Source organism: Vidua chalybeata, chromosome 3, assembly GCF_026979565.1.
Source record: "Vidua chalybeata isolate OUT-0048 chromosome 3, bVidCha1 merged haplotype, whole genome shotgun sequence".
In the NCBI taxonomy this organism is placed as follows: Eukaryota; Metazoa; Chordata; class Aves; order Passeriformes; family Viduidae; genus Vidua; species Vidua chalybeata.
In genome coordinates, this window is record NC_071532.1 from 90,256,238 (window position 1) to 90,268,554 (window position 12,317).

At 38.8% G+C, this 12,317-nt stretch overlaps 1 protein-coding gene and 1 long non-coding RNA gene across 2 annotated transcripts in view; one reads left to right on the plus strand and one right to left on the minus strand.

Annotated features, from left to right (window-relative positions):
• AGPAT5 (1-acylglycerol-3-phosphate O-acyltransferase 5) overlaps positions 1-12,317 on the minus strand; it is a 56,095-nt gene that overhangs the window by 5,166 nt on the left and 38,612 nt on the right. The window lies entirely within an intron of this gene.
• LOC128786044 (uncharacterized) lies at positions 826-7,567 on the plus strand. Its single transcript, XR_008430155.1, has 3 exons — positions 826-921; positions 1,687-1,804; positions 7,519-7,567. It is a non-coding gene; the product is annotated as an uncharacterized LOC128786044 (long non-coding RNA).

Below are 12,317 nucleotides of genomic sequence, written 5' to 3' on the forward strand. Positions count from 1 at the left end.
GTATGGCAGTAACCATAGTATCCCTGGACAGAGATTTGCATGATGTGAGGATACAAGTCCTCAGAAATTTGGATAGTCATGCTATTTTGAAAAGGGACCTGAAGTGCCTTCCTACAATAGATACAGGCAACAAATGTAACACAGACTGGGTGGTCCCTTTAGGTTGTTGACATTTTCCGGACAGCAGTGCAGATGCACAGAAGACTTTGACCCGTAACTGTAAGGGGTATCTGGAGGAATGAATGTGCAAATAAATTGTTACAGCATGCACATCTTTACTGTTGTCTGCCAAAGCAGATATCCCCCATTTGTTTTTCATCTTTACAGGATTATTGATTTGTAAGGACTTAGCTGTAAAAACAGTCCTTATCACATACTAGAAATTGCCTTAAGGAATTTTAAAAGCTTGTTCATGCAAATGTGTGTGTGTGCTTGCAGAGGGGGAGGGAAGGAGAAGAGATAAAGTGATCCCTAAGGTCTTGAGGTGCTTGGATGCAGAAATCTAAGGTGCTGTGTGTGGTTCTGTCCAGACATAGTGCACAGAGCCCTTCAGTGAACCACAGTGTAAAGAGAGAAACATGGCCCCACACCATCAGCTGGAGAGCTGGATGAGGGCTCCATCCAGGCACCAGTCCATCCCCTGGCCATGGAGCAGCAAACACAGCTGTTGCCAAGAGGTTTCTGGTAGAACCTTCTCCTAGCTATTACATGGCAGTTAAGTATGTAAGATGGCAAGTTAAGGACTCGGAGACCAGAATGATGGTACATGTAGACATTTTCTTCAGAGTTATGTGCAACACTTTTACTAACCACAATGAAATAGATGTTATCTAAAAGAATTTTTTTTCTTTTGATTAAATGTGAAGAAAGGATTTTGCAGGGCTGCTTCTCTAAGGATACTATCCAGGCTACTTCATGAAGGTCAGTGACTATATGAGCACCTAAAAGTGTTCTATTAATATCTTAAAATGACAGATGTATTGTATTATCCATATCTTAAATGCTTATAATGTTCATGATGTACAAATCCTCTTTTGAGTGGCATTACCTATTAAGTGGAACATTCTAACAATATGCAAAACTGTATCTAGAAAACAAATGCCTGGAAGCCAGATGATCTGGTCTTTTTCTGCACTAGGCTCCTATAAAAAGCATCTATGGTATGCATATTCAATTAGAGCTGAAGATCCAGCTTTAAAAGATACTTAAAACATTTTGTGCATTGTATAGTGTTTCCTTTGCTTCATAGCACATGGGCAGTTCTGCATAGGAAAAAATAAGTTCTTACCGTTTTTACTTATAACTCAATTATAAATTATTAAGGAAAACGATAAACCAATCAAAACTCAAGATATAAGTATTTAAAAAGAAACATCTTCCCCCAGCAAAGCTGAAGTGTAGCAATTCTACAATTCTACTTAGACAACAAAATCCCCCTCCTCAAATATCTGAGTGTTGCTCCTGGCTTTCCACCTTAGGCCCAAGTTCCAAGCAAGCTGATTCTTACCACTTCCCACCCTGGTCTTCTTCAAACACTCTAAATTGAATCCCCATATGTGAAGGTCCTAAACTTTGCCATTATTTGCCACCTTTGTGAATCCCACTACTTTTTCCAACAACCTCACCCTCCCTTTTGAGTTTGACTTAGTTCAGCCTCACTCAGGGCTATATGATCTGCTACTTCAGGTGCTACCCTGGGGAAGGTCATGATTCCCACACATTGATTCGAAGCCCTTTTATCCAAAGCCTGGGTATTCAGGACATCAGCAGATGATACTGTAATGCATGCAGTCAGCCAAGGCAGGTAATCTGACTAGTATTTAATTATCCAATTCATGTCAGTGTTTAATGCAACTAACCAAACTTTCCTTCCCCAGTCTACAGAGTTACAGCAATCACGTAAGAACCCCATATGGATAAGGACAACATATTGGAGGTTGATTGTGAGAAGAAACAGCTGGATTTTATCACTATAACCTCCAAAGGCTTGTGGTGGTCCCATGACCCTTAATTTCACATTAGCTTAACTCCCAAAAGACTTATGTAATTAAGCTAAGAAACAAAATCTTATTGAAGCAATTTATTATGCACAAATTACATCCAACTTCAGGGACACTAGCCCTTAAGGCCAACATCTGACAGGCTTTTCAGATTCCTAAACTTGCCAGAATTTGTTATAATTAACAGCAGGAACAAGCAAGTCTGAACTTTCCTTCAAGAGACAAAACAGAAATGCAAATCATGCATTACAAGCAAACATTATGTTGGGGATAGCATTAGTCAGGAACCCTCTACAATTTGGGTTAAATGAACACTAACAACTTGTGGGGGAGCCAAATGGACAGACTTTTGTGTGGGACATAATTTCCCAATAAAACTTTCTATCTGGCTAACTAACAGATACAAGCACAGAATGTTTATAATGCTTCTAGTGACCAAGCACAGCAGAAGGAAGGAATTGAAAATTAAAATAAAGTGGATTAAGCGTTTTTTGTTATTGAGCTGTGACACTGTATCCCTCCTTCAGTGGGACAGGATTCACACTAAACACAGGACTTCAGGAGGGGGAATCACTGCAGCACTGGGATTATCAAATGAGGTGCAAAAGACTCCAGGAAAGGAATTGAATCCATAGAATTTTTAATTGCAAACCAATATTTGGGGCTCCCGCAAAATTCTACCAGTTCTCAACTCCTCACCTTCAAAAGTCAATTAATTCTCTTTGGAATTACCAGCATTACCAGGGAAACTGAGGGAGAAGCAAGCTTCGAAACACGGACATATCTGTAAATGAGAAGGGACAAACAACTGGCCTCAGGCTACCTTCCCCTTATGAACCACATAAATTCATTCCACCACACCAAATTATTTGCCTTGTCCCTAAAGAAAGCTGTGACAGCAGTGTTACACTTGAACAGATATTCCAGTTTTCAATTACTAATGAAGTCTATTTTTATATGCACTTTAAATATGACAGCAATAAAGCAGCTCAGATTTCAGCCTCCTTCACTGGCTCTTCTACTGCAATGTAATTGTTTCCAAAGTCCTTCAAAATTAAGAACGGACAAACTGAGGCCTGACTTAGTTGTGTCCACTTAGAGAGCCCCCAGATATCTCCTGTTTTAACAGATTTCAGTAATGTTTGTGATAAACTGATAGTGAGATCACAGGAAAGTGAAATCTGAATAATGTGTATTTATTCCAAATAACTAGCATTTCAAATGTGTAAAAATACATCTCTTCAGTAAAGAACACAGTGTGTTGTGGTTTGTATAGTTTTACAGGCAAAACCCTGATAGCAGAGACATTCCTCTGAACTGTAGATTCTTTCTCCACTTCTTAAACCTGCGTTAGTCTGGACTTCAGCGTTCAGCTACCAAAGCAGTTTGTAAACTATGTCCTCTTCAAAGAAAGAAATCCCATCTCTCCACTTCCATTTACTTTGTACACCAAATTAACAATCAAACAGCAAAACAAACATAAATTTAAGTGCTGTGTTTTTTCTCAGCTTCATGCTTTCCATCATCCGAAGCTGAGCTGACAGGAAACTATTTCACGACTTGCTCTAACAAAATAAAACAGTAGTAGAGCAAAGCAGCACTAGACAGGAAAGCAAACATCCTGGGCCAGCAGAGGTTGGTCACAGGAGTTGCCCCAGGCAGCAGTGGAGGAGCAGCACCAGTACCTGCGAGTACTGCGGATGTAGGGAAGTGTGGAGGGGATGCTGTGCAGCCCAGACTGAAGCTCACGGCCAGGAAACAAGCCTGCACTTGAGGAATAGAGTTCTCAGGAATGCTGCAAGGACCTTGTGCAAGGACTTATATGCACACAGAGATCAGTGCCCCCATGCATGCACATGGGGCACAGTGTAAGGAGCATACAGCTCAGGAGATGGGGGATGTTTTGAAGTGAGAAATGGGATGCACCTGGATCATTATTAGGCCAAGATGCTGGTCACGAAAACTGATAAATCAGAGACTGCTTCAACTGGCAGTTGAGGAAGACTGAAAGTCAGAAAAAGCAACTTGTTCAGATGGATGTAACATGAGGTGGATGTAGCCATTCATTGTGGAGGGCAAGATTCAGAAGTACCTCTGTACGAACATGAGTAGCCTAAATCTGAAGACATTACAAGAATTATTGGCACCTAGAGATCCCTCCTTCCTGTAACACAGACATCCTGGTGGGCTTGCAGGAGTGGGCAATGTAATCAGACTACCAGGAATGACAGAAAAGGATGTACAAGTGAGGGTAGGGTGCTGTGCATGAAAGACTATATAAAGTATAATATAATATAATATATTATATTTTATATTATAAGGGGACAAAAGCACAATAAAGTCCTTGTGGATGGAAAATCCAGATTCTACTAGAATATATATACAATAAATAATAAAATTACTTCCAAGTAAGCTTAATAATAGTGACCAGAAACTGTGAAACCAGACTGAGACCTGCAAGTTCTGGAATGACAGCAGGAGTGTGAGATTCCAGCTACCTTTATTGAACTGCATTGATACCTCAGCAGATAAGCAGGGGGAAAAATCCCAAATAAACCCAAACCAAGACAACCCAACCAACTGGACAAAAACATCAGAGTAGGAAAAAATATATTTCCTGAAAGAACTAGTAAGTAAGAAAACCCACAAGAAAAGATGCTGTACCTGGTGTGGTCTTGCTCTGCAACCACAGTACAATTAATTTCAGGGCTGTAGAGAAAGAATCCAGCACAGAAATGCAGAATTCTTTGGGGTTGGCCTCTTCTCCCAGGCAACTAGTAACAGGACAAGGGAAATGGCCTCAAGCCACAACACAGGAAGTTCAGGCTGGACGGATATTAGGAAAACCTTCTTCACTGAAAGAGTGGTCATGCATTGGAACAGGCTTGCCCAGGGAAGTGGTAAAGTTGTAATTCCTGGAAGTGTTCAAAAATTAAGCAGATGTGGCACTTTGTGATAAGGTTTAGTGGGTGTGGGTGGTGTTTGGTTGAAGTTTGAACTTAATAATCTTAGAAGTTTTTTCCAACTTTAATGATTCTATGAATTAAAGGAAGTACACAATGGGAGGGAAGGCAAAGTGTCAAAACACCCTAAAATATACAGTCCAAAAGAAGGCAACCTAGAAGCTATTAAAAAAATCACCAAATACCCAGAAAAACTTGTAATAGAAGCTCGCATAAAACATGTGTAACACTCCAAACGGAAAAGTTTGTGTAGGTCTGAAAAACAGCTGTATGACTTTAATGGGAAAATCAAGGAGGCTACCATGATACTCCTACCTTTTTCTCCTCTTTGAGGAATGGAAAGCTCATCCAAATAAGGAAAAACCACAAAACTGCTCATGCCAAATGTAAACATGAACTTAAGAGGAGTAAAAATTAACTTTAAAAATTGAAAGGGTGCTTTATTTTAACTTTTTTCAGTATATTAAAAGAAGTAAACTTGATAAGCCACTAGTAGGATTGCTGGATGACAAAAGTGTGAAGAGCAGTGCTCATGGTCAAGTGTAAGCCCACGCAAGAGAAGCGCATATATCTGCTTATGTCATTCTTTCTTGTTGAAAATGTTTGATTCCTACACCCACTGCATTCTTTGTACCAGATCATTCAAAGGAATTAGATCAATAAGTAAACAGACAGAAAATATTAGACTAAATAAAAATAAACAAGTCAGATGTCAGGAAGTCACCAAGACCAGACAGCATTCATCCAGAAGCTCTCAAATGTGGAATTAAAAAATAAAGATGTGTAACCTATCATCACAAACAGCCATTGTGCCAGAAAAATGGGGAGTTTCCCTTCTACAAATGAGGACTTTAGAGATGATGCTGGGAAATACAGAAATACGGACCAGAGTCTTACATCACTGGGTAAGAGAACAGGTCTGTAAAAAAATCACTGAGCACACAGATAATCCCAGACTGCTGAAAAAGATTTGGTGTGGATTCTGTAAAGGGAAATCCTGTCCCATCAACTTGCTGGATTTCTACAACAGTGTCAAGGACCAGGTGGATAAAGGGGATTCACTGGACATGATATTTTTGAATTTTCATAAAGCCTCTGACAGGGTTCCACACTGAAGACTATTAAAATTAAGCTGCTGCAGGATTAGAGGAGATGATGTTTTAAAGACCAAAAGCTGCTTAAAGGAGAGGATACAAATGGAAGGCCTTAGGGATGGAAAAGTCTTGGCCACTGGGGTCTTCTGAGGATCGATGCCAGGACTGGTTTTACTCTGTCTCATGACTGATGAGTTGAAGAAGGGAGCAAACTGTGAATGCTCCAGTTTTTCACATCTCTTTCAGAAGACCCTGAGCTCTTTTGGGTAGTCAAATGTTGGCTGAACTTCAAAAAGCCCTCAAAGCTGAACAAACAGGGCAAAAATGTGGCAGCCAAGTTTCAATGTAAACAAACATGGGGAAAAAAAATAACTGAAACCCTGATTACATGGCGCTTAGAACTGGTGGTTACAATCTGACCCTTCCCTAAAACCATCCTCTCAGCAGCAGCCTCAAATCCCCCAAATACTGGGCAGCTTGAGGAAGGACATCAAGAACAAGGCAAAGAGAGTCACGCTACATGTAGACAAAGATTATGAATCCACACTTTAAATACTGTGTGTATTCTGGTCTCTGCATCTGAAGGAGGATGTAGTGGACTCAGAGAAGGCCACAGAAAAGACCAACTAAAATATTTAAGGAGGAAAAGTACCTCCATTACAAAAAAGAAGACATGAAAAAGGCCAAATTTTCAGTTTGGAGAAGGGAAGCAGAATGAAGGATATGATAGCTTAAAAAAAAAGAAAAAAAAATATATATACACACATTAAAAAAACATCCTGAAGATGGCAGATAAGAACTACAGCTCCACAAATCTTGCAAAATCAAGGGTAAATAATCATTTGCCTGTATCTTCCTGAAGATGCTGAGATCTAAAGAATCTTAGAAAATGGTATCTATAGTTTGCTATACTTTTATTAGCAATGGAGAGCAGCATAGTGTCATTGTAAGGTGTCTTGCTCTTCCAAGATGGTCTCTGATGAAGGCCCACAGTACTTGCACATTATAGCTCACTGAAACAATCTTTGAGTGGCTTTAATCTGTTATTCGAACAGATGCAGTCTGGCCTTTGTACTACTCTGTAACAATATGTGAGTATTGTATGTTGGCCAAGTTAGCAGGATGTTTCCTACAAAAGCATAACAGTTTTGATCAATAGGCTGCCAAGAACAGAACCTGGATCAGTTTAGGTCTGTGGATTACCTCTAAAGGGTATCCCACCACTGGTAACTAAAAATGAGCAAATTCAGGAGATATCTGTGTCTTCCCTGGAACATTTTTAAAGTTTCAGAAGTGAAAAAAAAATTCAAACTATGCAAATAAGAAAAAATGGCAACAAAAAATACAAGGAGTAGACCAGGAGAACACCAGTTCAAAACTATGTTCTCTATAGCAAAAAACCAGGATCTGTTAGGAACTATGCCAGTACTGCTAGCATTGATGTTTTTGCCTTTCTTTCAGACAGTCTGTTTTGATATACAGAGAACAGCACCATGGAGTAGAAGAAAAGGACTGTTATGCATAAAACCCCAAAAATAAACACAGACTCTTGAAGAGCAACATATTTTGGCCAAACCTGATGGTGTGAAGAAGTTAAAGTTGTTTTTGTTATCCTCAGGGTTTAGATACACTTTTGCATAAAGATCAGGAGTTCCTTGAGTCTTTGTAAATAAATGGCTGCTTGGGGAGTAGAATGCTTCCTCTCACATGTACATGAGGTCCAGGGTAATTTTATGAATCTCCAGTGTAAATACTTTCAAGAGCCTCTTGTGTACCAGAGGTTTCCTGATGACCATTTGTTTTCAAATCACAGATTCCCAAAGGGAAGCTACACTAGGATGCACTACAGATGCTTACCTTCAGTAAGAGCTGCTTGGGAATAACTGAGATACACAATAATCTGGTTTACAATCAGAGGAACACATGCCTGGGGCTCAGAAGGAGTTGCAGAGGGTCCTTACCCCCACCAAGGGGGTGTGAGCACACAGATACAGTGCCCACAGGTGTCTGTGATTTGGGAAAAGTTAGACACATTTAGGGTCGCCTGAATCTTGCATTCTTCCTTAGGCATCCAAGATTGGCTGATGGTGGAGACAAGAAACTGAGCTACAGGAATTCCAAACACAGTTGACATCTTTGTGCCCTTGTTTTCAGTTGGATAAAGAAGCAGAGGTGCTACTCATGCTCAGACTGACCTTCATTTTCTCTGATGAACTACATCCAGGCTTTCATACACTCCCATAAACTGATGCTGCTCTTTGGTGATGTGGGTTTTGACCAGAAGTACAATGTTTAATTCTTACAATATGAAAATACTTTGCATTTACCCAGACTGTCCTTATCTGCAGAATATTATATGCCCCCATCTGTGTTGAAAGTGCCAGTACAAAATTTAAAAAGTGCCATCCCCAAATTAATAGACAGGTTTTCATGTTATTCAAACTACTTCTAATAGGGAATTATAGCGGGTCTAAAAATGACAGCTCTAGTCCTACGGAGGACAAGTGAAAATGCATTCAGTTAAAACTGAATGATAGTTTACCTTGTGGAATACCTGGCGAAATCAAGAGTTTCATTTTGCACAAAATAAAACTAGGGTTTTCCCTGAAAAGAAAAATGTCTTCTAGAATATCACAGAATCACAGAATTCTTAGGGTTTGAAGGGACCTCTGGAGATCATCTAGTCCAGCCCCCACGGAACTATGTTGCCAACTAGTGTTGTTATCAAAATTCCTCCAAACATCTCAATGTAAATGTTGCATACTGGAATATGAAAGGTAATTATTACTTAAACTCTGCTTGAACAGATGCAGAATGACAAGTTTTTGATGTAAAGCTTACTGTACATGCTAAAAAGCCATCCTACACAGGCTAATGTCGAGCCTGAGATCTAATCTACATCCTTTCTTTGGTTACTCTAAAACAAATGACATTATTCTTCAATATTCTTTCATGCAATAGAAGATGACAGCTAGCAGAGATCTGAAGAGGTTATTAGTAATTTCATAACTCTAAAACTTACTTTGGACTGTTTCATACTTCTGTTAATGTTTATCAGCTTAATAATTTAGCTTTTTAATTCTTTCATGGATGGTTACACCTGTAACCATGTGCTTGTTAGCCTTCTTTGGACCTTGAGAGACAATGGATGTGAACAAATTTGGGCCACAGTCCAGACAAAGACTATTGCTCTAGTTTCTTTTCTATAGTCTTGTCTTTTCTATAGTCCCTGTCTAACTGGGTCCTAACAAGAGTGCAAGCTTTTGGAAAAGCATACTTTCCTCGAGGGAAGTTAGGCCAGTCTGACCTTCTCAAGTTATACTGATCAAAGTAATGTACAGATTTTCAGAAATACTCACATACACAGGCTTTCAAAGTGTTTGTTCTGGAACTGATATACAGCAGAGTCAATAACTCTCAAGAATTCCTCTGACTTCTTTAAGACAGAGTCTATATATACTTGCTATTTTTATTCAGTGTTTATCATTGTCACATGCTGCTATTTCACACTCTCTTTCATCTACAATGGCCAGATAAATACCATCTGGTTACACTAAAGCCTTCAGGCAGAATAATAAAGATGTAGATGTGTACATAATGCTCTTTCAGGTGCAAGAATGATAACAGTTCCCATGTCCCATGAGACCTGCCTTTTAACACCAGAGAAAGCTGGATGTGAATGTTTAGTACATTTACTCAGAAGGGGGGAAAACTACATTCTCATCCTTTCTTCCCAAACTTATTTCTGCTTTTCACTTGATGACAGTGTAGTAAAACAGTATTAACAAATGCAGCACATATTTCTCCTCCTCCTTTTCCCTTCTAAATAGTTCTTCCAGACTTCAGTACCTGAGATGTCCTTCAGCTGTGCCTCAGTGTCCATATGATTATAAGCATCTTATTCTAACGACCACAAATAAATACTGCCTGGCAGCCTGGTCCTCCCCAGGCAGGACCACGATGTTCTGTCATTAAAGATCTGGACAAGCCATCTTCAGGAGTAGAGAGAGGGGAGAAACCTGTGGGAAATTGGTATTTTTTGGAAAGGCTGCCATGTGCCAGATAAACTTCCACTGGAAATGTACCAAGATCCAAACTTGTAATAAAGGGAATGAATAATGGTAAGAAAAAAATTCCATCCATTGATTACAACTGGATGTGAAGCAACAGCAGAAAGCAACATCCCTGCGTAAAGCTAATCTAGTCTTAGTCACTGTCGAAGACTAATCAAATCTGATGTCTTCTAAAACAAACTTGCCACTGAAAAGTGCCAAAAAAATATTAACATGCAAAAGTAGTGACAAAAAGCTCAACACATTTGAAAGTATATACAACAGTAATTTGCTTGCTCTAAAATGACACCATGTTCTATCAGGTATATCTGGCATTCATTGTTCTTATGGTGAAACGTATACTATGCTGTGTTTTAATCCTATTGAGCAAGTCAACAGTATATTTAACATTGGTGGACTGAAAAAAAAAATTCAAAAATTGAATTGCTAAGAAAGACTACTTAGACTAAAAGTTGCATACTACAAAATTTGAAAAACAATTCACCTTTTCTTCAGAATTTTTTTCCCATTCACATTTTGCTAACATAATTTCTCAGACAAAGTGTGCTAGTACTCCTCACAGTCACAAAAATGTTCTTTTTAATCTGTTTTGTTTACTACTGAAGACAACAGCCAAGAGCTGATGATGTCCCAGGTAAATATGGGTTTTTCATGAAATGGCACAGGCTCTTCGAGGAATTGAGATTTATAGAACTGAAAGCAAAATGCATTTCATGAAACACTGTATCTGTGTGGAATTCAGATTTCATTCACATGGGAAATGTCATAGTATGGGAAATAAAGTCCTCAAGTAAAGTTGTGTTTATTAGAAGTTTGTTTTCCATGCAATAAATTTCCATCAGTGTTGCTGGATTGAAAAAGACATGTCAACCTTATCTTTTAAAAATTACCAGGATTGCACTGCCATTTTATTCCGATGAGAATGAAAAACAAAATTCTCAACCGGCCCTGACACAAATATGAAACGTTAATATGAAATAAGATGTCCTTTTCATGTGTGCATAACTCAATTTAGCACTGTGAAAGAGAAATAATGCTAAAAAATGTCACATGCATAAGTGTGACTAATTAATTACTTGTTATACTCCTGACAGACCAGTTGCTGGACTTCTGCATAACAAATGGTGAAATGATCTAGATCTCTTACAACAGAAATTGTTTGTCTGTCACTTTGTGTCTGGAGAGCCTAAAAGAATGACAACTATGTTCCACACTGTAATTCATAAAGTGTTCTTAATCTACATAATTTATATTATATGGAATACATTTGACTGCCACAATAGCATGGAACGCGATGTTGATCTATCACGGATCTATCATTTATCTGCTCTGTAAGGGGTAACAGCTGGTTGGCTGCACTTCATTCTGTATTACTGCCTTATTTCTACCCCAAGGCCAAACCAGTAATTACCCCAGCCCTAACAGTAAACCCGGCTGAAAGATATGCCTGGACTGCTGCCATGGAGGCTCCAAAAGGCTGGATATGGAGTGGCCACCCCAAAGCATCTGATTCCTGCTTGACACCAACAAAAAAAAAAAGCCAACAGGGAAATTCAGCTTGTTGGTTCCCCTTTCATAATTATATCATGCTTCATGCAAACCATAAGGTTCAATAGGTGAAGAGGTCTTGTAAGGAATTTGAACATTTGCCATCTTATCATTAGGTAATGACATTTTAATAGTTTAATTAACCATTAGGCAGTGAGAAGTTCAGCATGAGAATGGCTGAAACTGCTTAGTAATTAAGTCATGAAACAAGATATGCTGCAGGGAAAGAGAAACAATCCTATTTGTTTTGAAGGGGTCTTAGGGTTGGGTGATAGGACAAGAAGGAGGCTGCTCAGTCTCCAAAGGTACTATAAAAGGGTTAGAAGACATTTTAAAAAAATAAAATAACTGTAAATAATAAAAAGAATTTTTGACATTAGGAACAATGCCCATTAGGAACAAAATGTACATAAAATAAAACCATCCTAAGATGTTACAGTACAATACAAGCGTTGAGTTAATATACAGTGTTGACAGTTTTGTTTCTCACCTACCTAAAAGAATTTTAAACAGGGTGAAAATGTAAAAATAGACAATTGCAGAACTTCTAATCAACTAGCACCTGGGAAGCAGTGCATGTGACTCAAGGAGTTACACCTGTTAATGAAGTGACATGGAAACAGCTGCACTACAAACTAT